General features: G+C 47.1%; 1 long non-coding RNA gene across 1 annotated transcript; it reads left to right on the top strand.

The window, feature by feature from the left end:
• The first annotated feature begins 774 nt into the window (after nt 1-774).
• On the top strand, nt 775-4,355 carry LOC119963726. The gene is made up of 3 exons (XR_005460141.1): nt 775-857; nt 956-1,250; nt 4,278-4,355. It is a non-coding gene; the product is annotated as an uncharacterized LOC119963726 (long non-coding RNA).
• The last annotated feature ends 4,193 nt before the right edge of the window (nt 4,356-8,548 follow it).

Below are 8,548 nucleotides of genomic sequence, written 5' to 3'. Positions count from 1 at the left end.
CTTGGGTGACCGTGTGGAGTTTACACATTCTCCCTGTGCCTGCATGGGTTTCCTTCGGGTGCTACAGTTTCCTCCCACAGTCCAGAAATGTGCAGACTAGGTAGACTGGCCACGATTATTACCGACTTACTTTGCTATGTAGTCGTTGCAGCTTTCCCTTATTATTGAACACCTTTTTTCTGCATCAAAATACACGAGGCTTCACAGACGTTCTGAATATTTTATCTTTGCCAGTAAGGGTCTGAAGATCTGAGGAGTGCCAATCAGAGACAGATTGTCAGTCTGCTCCGCCAACTTTACGTTCAAATATTATCATTCCAGTCTTGCCTGACATTGTGATACAGACCAGGTGAGAACTGTGCAGGGCAGCCTGTGCCTGGGTCTGCTGTGGAGCACTGGAGAGAGAGAGGGAAGAAGGCCATCTTCTTTTCAGTAAAGTGACCCTTTCAAAACAGTAACACCAGGGTACTATTATTGCTAAAGTTTCTAAAATTATATATTTCAAACCTTGAATGGCCTGAAAATAATGTGTTATCACTGCTTTCGGTTAGCGAACAGCTGTGGCTCATTACTGAACTTTAAATCCTAGACATTATCTATTTTAGTGCTAATGTTAACATGCTGAATTAAGAAAGATTCTTTGTTTACTGCAGTAAATACTTCCCATCTCTTGTGCCTGTTTGTCCATCTTATAAGTGGATAATTGAACTCTCCCATCACTGCTACCTTCCCTTCATTGGCTGCCTGAGTGATTTGATTGCACAGCTGCAGATCCTTATCCCTCTCTTGGTTCAGTGATCGAGAGCAGAGAATGTGCTCAGAATTTCTGATGAACTCCAGTAGCAGCCAATTCTCTGGTACTTTCTCCACTTGCAGGTTCACCATATTTCACCCGTCTTATTTTGTTCTGTGTAAAATTGGCAAATTGACATTTATCCTATCCCTTTCTCCACAGTATACGAGAAGGTTTCAGGCTTCAGGGTCTGTAGCCTTGCCTCTAAGTTGGAACATTCTGCCATTAGGAGCCACCGATAGACTCAGGCTGAAATCGTCCATCCTTTCCCGCTGGCGGGATTTTCTGTCCCAATGACAGCACCCCTCCCTCCCCTGCCATGGGTTTCCGAGCAGCAGAGGATGTGATCAACAGGAAAACCTGTTGGCAGCGGCGGGACTGGATTATCCCACTGCAGGAAAATGATGGACTGCCTCTGCCAGTCATGCCCCCAGGAGGAATGGAAAATCTCACTTTAGTGGGTTGATTTTTTTCTTTTCAAGGGGCAATTTTTAGCGGGGCCATTCCTGCACATCTTTGGGGTGAGATCTACGCAGACATGGGGAGAATGTGCAAACTCCACATGGACAGTGACTCGGGGCCCCAATCGAACCCCGGTCTTGTCAGTGTGAATCAGCAGTGCTAACCACTGTGCCGCCGTGCCGCCTTTTGTTGATTGAATTTTGATGGGATTGGGCCAACTCTGAAAACCTTTAAAAATGATGGTCAGTTATTGGATGCGGAAGGCCCATCACGGTTTACAACTGATCCCATTTCTGCTGGTAGGGGAAAGGATTTGGGTGTGAGTTGCACATGGGGGGAGACCTGAACTCAGCAGTGACATTTGAAAGTAGTGCTGAGGTCAAACTGACCCCATTTTGGCTGTTCCAAGGGCTTTAATGTGCAGAGTAGGAGCCACAAATTATTGGAGTACATATAAATGCCTGTGAAGGGTGGGAAAGGTTTGCATGTTATGCTCTGAAGTTTTAACAAAAACAATCCCCAGCCATTTAAACATGAAAGGAATAGGCTGAAGCTTTCAAAAAGTTACAAAAATACCTTTAGATGCACTGCTTTTATTGACCGGTGAAGGTTAGAAAAAATATTGCCATCTGTTCCTGAGGTTTCAATGGAGTTCATGTTGACATTTCCAAAGGATTCATATTATATATGCGTCCTTTGGAATGCGGGTATTCGCATTCCAAAGTGCGGTATTCGCCGGGTCCGCGGTTGACACTCGGGAGGCTGACAAGCTGCAGCCGCACATGCACATTATACTCCCAACACACACCATCCCAGCCAACAAGATGGCGTGGTTGTGCTGGAGCATGCCCATACATCTGATGGGTTGGCTTGGGCCAAAGGGCCACCTATATGACTCGTGGCCCTAAGTTTATAGTGGGCTGTTCGAGGTTTGCGCAGCTGCATGACGGCCTTGCCGGCTCCAGCAATGGTGTTCCATACCCATCCACCTCAACCCCATAGCCCACCTCCTGGCCACCCCGCACTACTCCCCCCAAAACTTAGTAGAAGCCCAAAACTTAGTAGAAGCGAGCGGCCCAACTGGCAACAAACCATGGCGATGTTGGAGACTTTCGGTACCCCTCTCTCTCCCTCAGCAGCCGTGGCGTCGGTTTCACGATTTTTAAAAGCACAAGTGAGCAGCGCCATCGGGAACTGCATTGATGATAACTCTCTCTAGGATATCTCAATGAAATGCTTTAAAGTTTAAATCTTCCAAAAGAGGTGGCAGATTAAAATACCTTTGGACTCTGTGTAACCCCATTGTAAATGTGTTTGTGAAAATTCTTCTGTTCAGTTATTTCTTGCTCAATTGTAAATGTATTTCTTTTGAAATATGTTGATGATTTTGCTTGAACTATGTTTTTAAGTTGCAACTTGATTTTAAAAGCTTAAGCCGCGAGCCAATGTGTTCATTATTAATTGTTATGTCTTCTTTGAATTGAATTGAAGTGACACCAGTTCTTTTCAATATTGTTTATTTGATGTGAGCAATGAGCCCCTGAACGTGGACAATATATCCACAACAGAAGGTTGGCAAGCATCAGGCAATGTGTTCTTGGTCACAATGGTTTTCTGAAACTAATTTGTTGCCCTTCAGTGTTTCAGATGGAAATGTTTCAGATTTGTTTTCCTTAATTGATTTTTTTGTTTGGCTTCTGTTTTTCTTCACATTTTTGGCAATCCACTGCAAACAGATTCATACAGAAATTTATAGACGAAGGAGAAGACTCAGTTAATCCATGATAAATACTCAGTTAATCCATGTGCCAGCCCAATTCCTGAAACATCCTGGGTACCGTTATGATGTCACCAGTGGTTCAGTTGGTAGAACTCTTGGGCAGGATTCTCCTTTCTGACGGCAGAGTGTTGACGCCGTCGTAAACACTGGAGAGTTTAACGACGGCGTCATCGGACCGCTAAGTGTAGCAATCCTCTGCCCTACAGGGGGCCAGAATGGCACTGGAGTGATCCACGCCACTCCAGCTGCCGATTCGGGCCTCGCATGTGTGCTGCGGGTCTGCGCATGCGCGCTGCGACCCGGGCAGATGCGCACATGCGCGGTAGCTTCCTTTTCCGCGCTGGCCCTGACGCAACATGGCGTAGGGCTACAGATGCAGGCACAGAGTAAAAGAGGCCCCCACCAGGAGAGGCCAGCCGGCCGCTCGGGAGGCCTCGATCGCGGGCCAGGCCACAGTGGAGGCCTCCCCCCGGGGTTGGACTGCCCCTCCCCCCCACCAAGCCACCCCCGACAGGATGGATGCCAAGGTCCTGCCGGGTAAGACCAGATGTGAACGGCACCGGCGGGACTCGGGCTTTTATGAGCGGCCACTCGGCCCATCCCGGGTGAAGAATCGCCGGGGAGGGGCAGCGTAGAGCGGCCCCCGACCCGTGCCGCGCCAACCGCGACCACGCCAATGGTGCCAATCCGGAGAATTAGCGGACCGGCGTCGGGGCGGTATCGCGCGAATCGCGCCTGGTCTGCCGATTCTCCAAACCGACATGGGCTGAGAGAATCCCGCCCCTTGCCCCTGACTCACAAGTTGTGGGTTCAAGTCCCAATCCAGGATTCTTGAGGAGAAAAATCAAGACTTACTCTCCAGTGTAGTCCTGGGGAAATGCAATAAATAGAAGCAGGACTAGATCACCTGACCTGTTGAACCTGCTCCGCCATTCAATACAATCATTATTAATCTTGGGCTTCAACTCCATTTCCTGCCTGGGCCCTTAATATTCCTTATTCCCTGCCGCACTATCAGATGTGCTGTCTTTTGGCTCAAAATCAAGTTCCTGTATACCCTCCCAGATGGATGCAAAATATCTCATGGCACTATTTTGAACATTTCTGTTTATGGGAGTTTGTCTTACATTAAAGACGCTATGTAAATACAAGTTGTTTTTGTAAATACTCACTTATGCATCTCAATAAAACTCATTTATTTTCAACATTTCCTTAGTCTGACATTCCTTGTTCTCCTGATAGAGCATTCTTCTGGCCGAGATGTGGCTCCTGGACTCCAGGCTCCTCCACAGTAGAGCTACTTAATTCAGCGGATGGCGTCCTCTGACCCTTCAGTTACTGGAGTACCAACCAGACAAGAGCTTTTTATCTAACGCACCAAAAAGTAAAGAAAATAAATGTATTATGATTTTAAAGCTCATTAATAAAGCAATGTGATCATTGGATTGAAATTGCATTCAGTAAATGTAACCACTTCAGAGATTAGAAATGGTATAAGAGTCTGTGCTTACATAAAATGCAAGGACAACTGGACCAAGACAGTAAGAGGAGTAAGAGTGAAACCAAAGGGATGGGCAATGACCACTGATGATGTGGGTCAGCTCCAGAAACCGATCAGTCAAATCAAAATCGGACTGATATACTTTATAGTATTTTTTTTTAAATGTCTACAAGATTTGCTGGGGCCAACTTTGAAAAAAATGTTCTCTCTTGAACGTGGTTGATTTTCGGGCCAGTGGGAAGGACAAAGGTAGTGAAGCCAGTAAGCAAGCCCTGATTCATCACGTTAAACAGAAAGGATAGACTCCATGGGGAGGATTCTCCGTCGGCTGACGCCGGAATCGGGAAGTACGATTGGGCGGAGAATTGGTTTTGACACCAAAATCGTGCCGGTGCCAGTTTCACACCAAATCGCGATTCTCCAGTGCCTTGAGATCGCGTCAACGTGTTCCAGAATACACGTACAGTAAATGGTGTCAATACATCATTAGTGGGCCTGACCCAGTATTCTCCAGGGCCTCCACAATTCTCCGCTTCCACTGGGGTGAATTGCCGACGGTGAGGTTCACTTGTGCTTTTAAAAATTGTGAAACTGAAGCTGTGGCTGATGAGGGAGAGGAAGGGGGTACAGAACGTGTCCAACATCGCTTTAGTTTGCTGACAGTCGTGCCACTGGCCAGGGGGCTTCTGCCGGGGGGAGTAGCGAGGGTTGGGCCGGGGATGGCTGTGGAGTTGGGGTTTACGGTCACGGAACACTATTGCCGCGGCCTGCAGAGCAACCATGCAGTTGCGCATGCTGCTGACTTCTCACTGTGAACTTAGGGTGACAGGACATATGGGTCTCCCCCTAGGGCACTCTAGGTGCCCTCTAGTCCCTGTCGACCCATCATCGGGATGGGCATGCTTCAGCGCAACCAGTGCCATCTTGTTGGCTGGGGTGTGTGTGTGTGGGGAGTGGAATGTGTATATACGGCTGCAGCTTGTCAGCCTCCCAAGTGTCAATCACAGACCCGGCGATTTCCACACCACTTTTCATTGGAATCGATTGTGTTCCACGTGGCGCGGTGCTAGCCCCTCCACAGTCGCTGATTCGGTCCAGGTTTTGCTGTCATGAAAGTCCACGAAACCTACCCTGGCGTCAACACTTAGTCTCAGGAACGGAGAACCCCGCCGCATACCTTTATCAGTAGACCAACTTAACAGGGCAGAAGTCAATAACTCCGGTAGAAGTGCAGCACGGTGGCCTAGTGGTTAGCACAAGCGCCTCACGGCGCTGAGGTCCCAGGTTCGATCCCGACTCTGGGTCACTGTCCGTGTGGAGTTTGCACATTCCCCGTGTTTGCGTGGGTTTCGCCCCCACAACACAAAAAATGTGCAGAGTAGGTGGATTGGCCACGCTAAATTGCCCCTTAATTGGAAAAAATAATTGGGTAATCTAAATTTATAAAAAATAAATAAATAAATAACTCCGGTAGTGGGAGGTGTAGCTACAGCATGACAAGATTTCGTAAGCAACTGTCATAATAAATATCGGCCCAGGGTTTTATAATGTTAAAACATGTGGCAAAAATGTGAGTCAAGGAAATGGCAAACAAATGACAACAACACATCTAGAATTGCATGGGCTCATATGATTTTATACATATATCATTATATGCTCTTCAGAATATAATGGCAAAAAATATTTGTAATCTGCAACAGGATTTGCATTACCATTGTCTAGGCTTTTCTAAAGGTTCAGTTTTTGTAATGCAGCTACTCCTGGGGAAAATGAAAAGGGGCACGACCCGCCGCCATTCTGCTCGACCCGCCGCCATTCTGGACCCTTCCTGACTATTGTGCACCAACTTCCCCTGCGAGGACACAGAGGGAAGTAACGCTTCATGCATTGCGGGTGGGAGGGGGCATGGCGGGGAACAGGCATGGGTATGGGTGAGGTATGTTGGGACACAGGCGCAGTATTGTGCTGGCGCGGTGATGGTGCCAGGCACAGAGTTGCTGTGAGTGGGGCTGGGGATGTCAGGCGGGACCGGTGCCAGGGAGCTGATGCCAACTAACCCATGAGACCCGATGGAGATCATTGATCTTCTTGCATTAGTGGGTGGCAGTCCTCCTGCTGACATTTCCCAAGCTGACGATTGCTGCCATTGCCTCCCAGGCGGCATTGGCTGACCTGTGGCTGGCCCTCCGACCCCCTCGGGTGAACAGGGTATCCCTCCTGGGCACGACCGTGTCCATGAGCCTGGCTAGGTCCGCATCCCCGAATTGCAGAGCTGGTCTGCGCGGTGGCATGACTGCGTGCTGTCTGGGATTTGTGCTGCAGGATTGGTTTAAGCGCTGCTCCCCCTCATTAGCAATGAGGTGCCGGGCGTGGTTCTGGCAAGTCTGCAGGCGGGACAGCCATTTATGACACGAAGCCCGTGGGTACCATCAAGTGCCCTAATTGACATTAGATATCGGTAAGAGCAACACCCGACGATATCCCGCACACTACCTCACTTGGAATAAATTTGGTTAGATGGCGCTCAAGTTGTGTATAATACTGCCAGTCTTGATAAAAGTAAAAGAAAGGATGGGTGCGATAGCCCTCCGAAATACTGTATTGAAACTGTAGCCATCTAAGATGGCCACTTGCAAAGGACCATGGGAATTATGACCAACCCAGGACTCAGACAGATACACAGCCTATGTGTATCTAAAACACAGGTAACCAGATCTGACTGAAACCCCCACTCGTTTCAATGGCCCATTTCCCCAGGACAATAGGACTCCAATCAAGCAACTGGCACAGCCACAAACTGATCAGCACCACTCCCTTACTCAGAAAGCACAACTGCCAAGGTCAAAGACCGCTAAGGACCCGCCCAGCTACCAAGGCACTCGCTTCTTTTTTGGCCGAAATTGAAGAGAGTGATCAAAGCCCTGTCGAACTATTGGGTCCAAGGTTAAGGACGGCCCCAAAGAGCGCAAAATCCCAGGGGGATAAAAGAGAGCACAGCCATGTGTTCTGTCTCTCTTGGATCCGGCCTGTGCCACCCAATCGTAGCAGGAACAGCCAGTTAAGTTCTAGACCAACGATCGCTACCTGACGGATGAGCCCAGCAGAGACAGAGCCACTTTCTTTGAACCAGCCAAGTGAAATCCAGATAAAGACCTTATCCATTTGCACAGTGCCGGTCGCCCTGAAGTTAAGTATAGGTTATTGTAGCTGATAGGTGTAGTTTAACTCGTATTAGATATTGTGTTTGCATGTTGAGATAACTCTTGTGTATGTAAATAAACCATCTTTTGAACTAACTAACTGGTTGTGTGGTCACTTGATCGATATGAGGGAAAGGCTTGTGATTCACCAAGATAAATAAATAGAGCAACAGACCTAATACTGAAATTACCAAATGTCAGCATCCTATCTGGATAGATAAATCTTCATAAATTTTATTATAATTTAAAAATATTTGACCTATTAAATTTAATAACACTTGATGAGCAGAATGAGGGAGAAAGATCACCTATAATTACTTTCAGGAAAGTGCCTTTACACGTTTCATCAAACATTGTAGTGTGTGAAAATTATGCACAATTTTTTGGCTTGCAGTCAGGAAAATATGACAGTTAACTAAGGTTTAAAGCTATCAGAATACAAAGAAGATTTTCTAATTGCTGTTCAATAATCTGAAGTATGGTCATCACGTAGATAAGCCTAAAGAGAGAATTATATCTATTTCTAAGTATGATCTTTCAGGCTTGAAAAAAGAATCACTAGCTTCAGGGTAGGCAAGTGAAATTGGGTCTAATAGTGGATTTGTACATTGTCCTATTCTGGGAATTGGATTCAGCTGGAAGAACGCTACATGAAACGACGCATTTCTGAGTGCTTTTGAGTATCCAGTACAAAATTGCCTATTTTTGACACTGTGTAAGGAAACTCTTTGCCAAGGGCAGAAACACCAGAACCTATAGGGCTAGAAGATTATGCAGCACTGCGACTGATATTTTCCTCACTGACAGTTGTG

This window comes from Scyliorhinus canicula, chromosome 3 (assembly GCF_902713615.1).
Source record: "Scyliorhinus canicula chromosome 3, sScyCan1.1, whole genome shotgun sequence".
Classification (NCBI taxonomy): domain Eukaryota; kingdom Metazoa; phylum Chordata; class Chondrichthyes; order Carcharhiniformes; family Scyliorhinidae; genus Scyliorhinus; species Scyliorhinus canicula.
The sequence above is the reverse complement of the archived record's forward strand: the minus strand, read 5'-3'. Positions and strand labels throughout refer to the sequence as shown.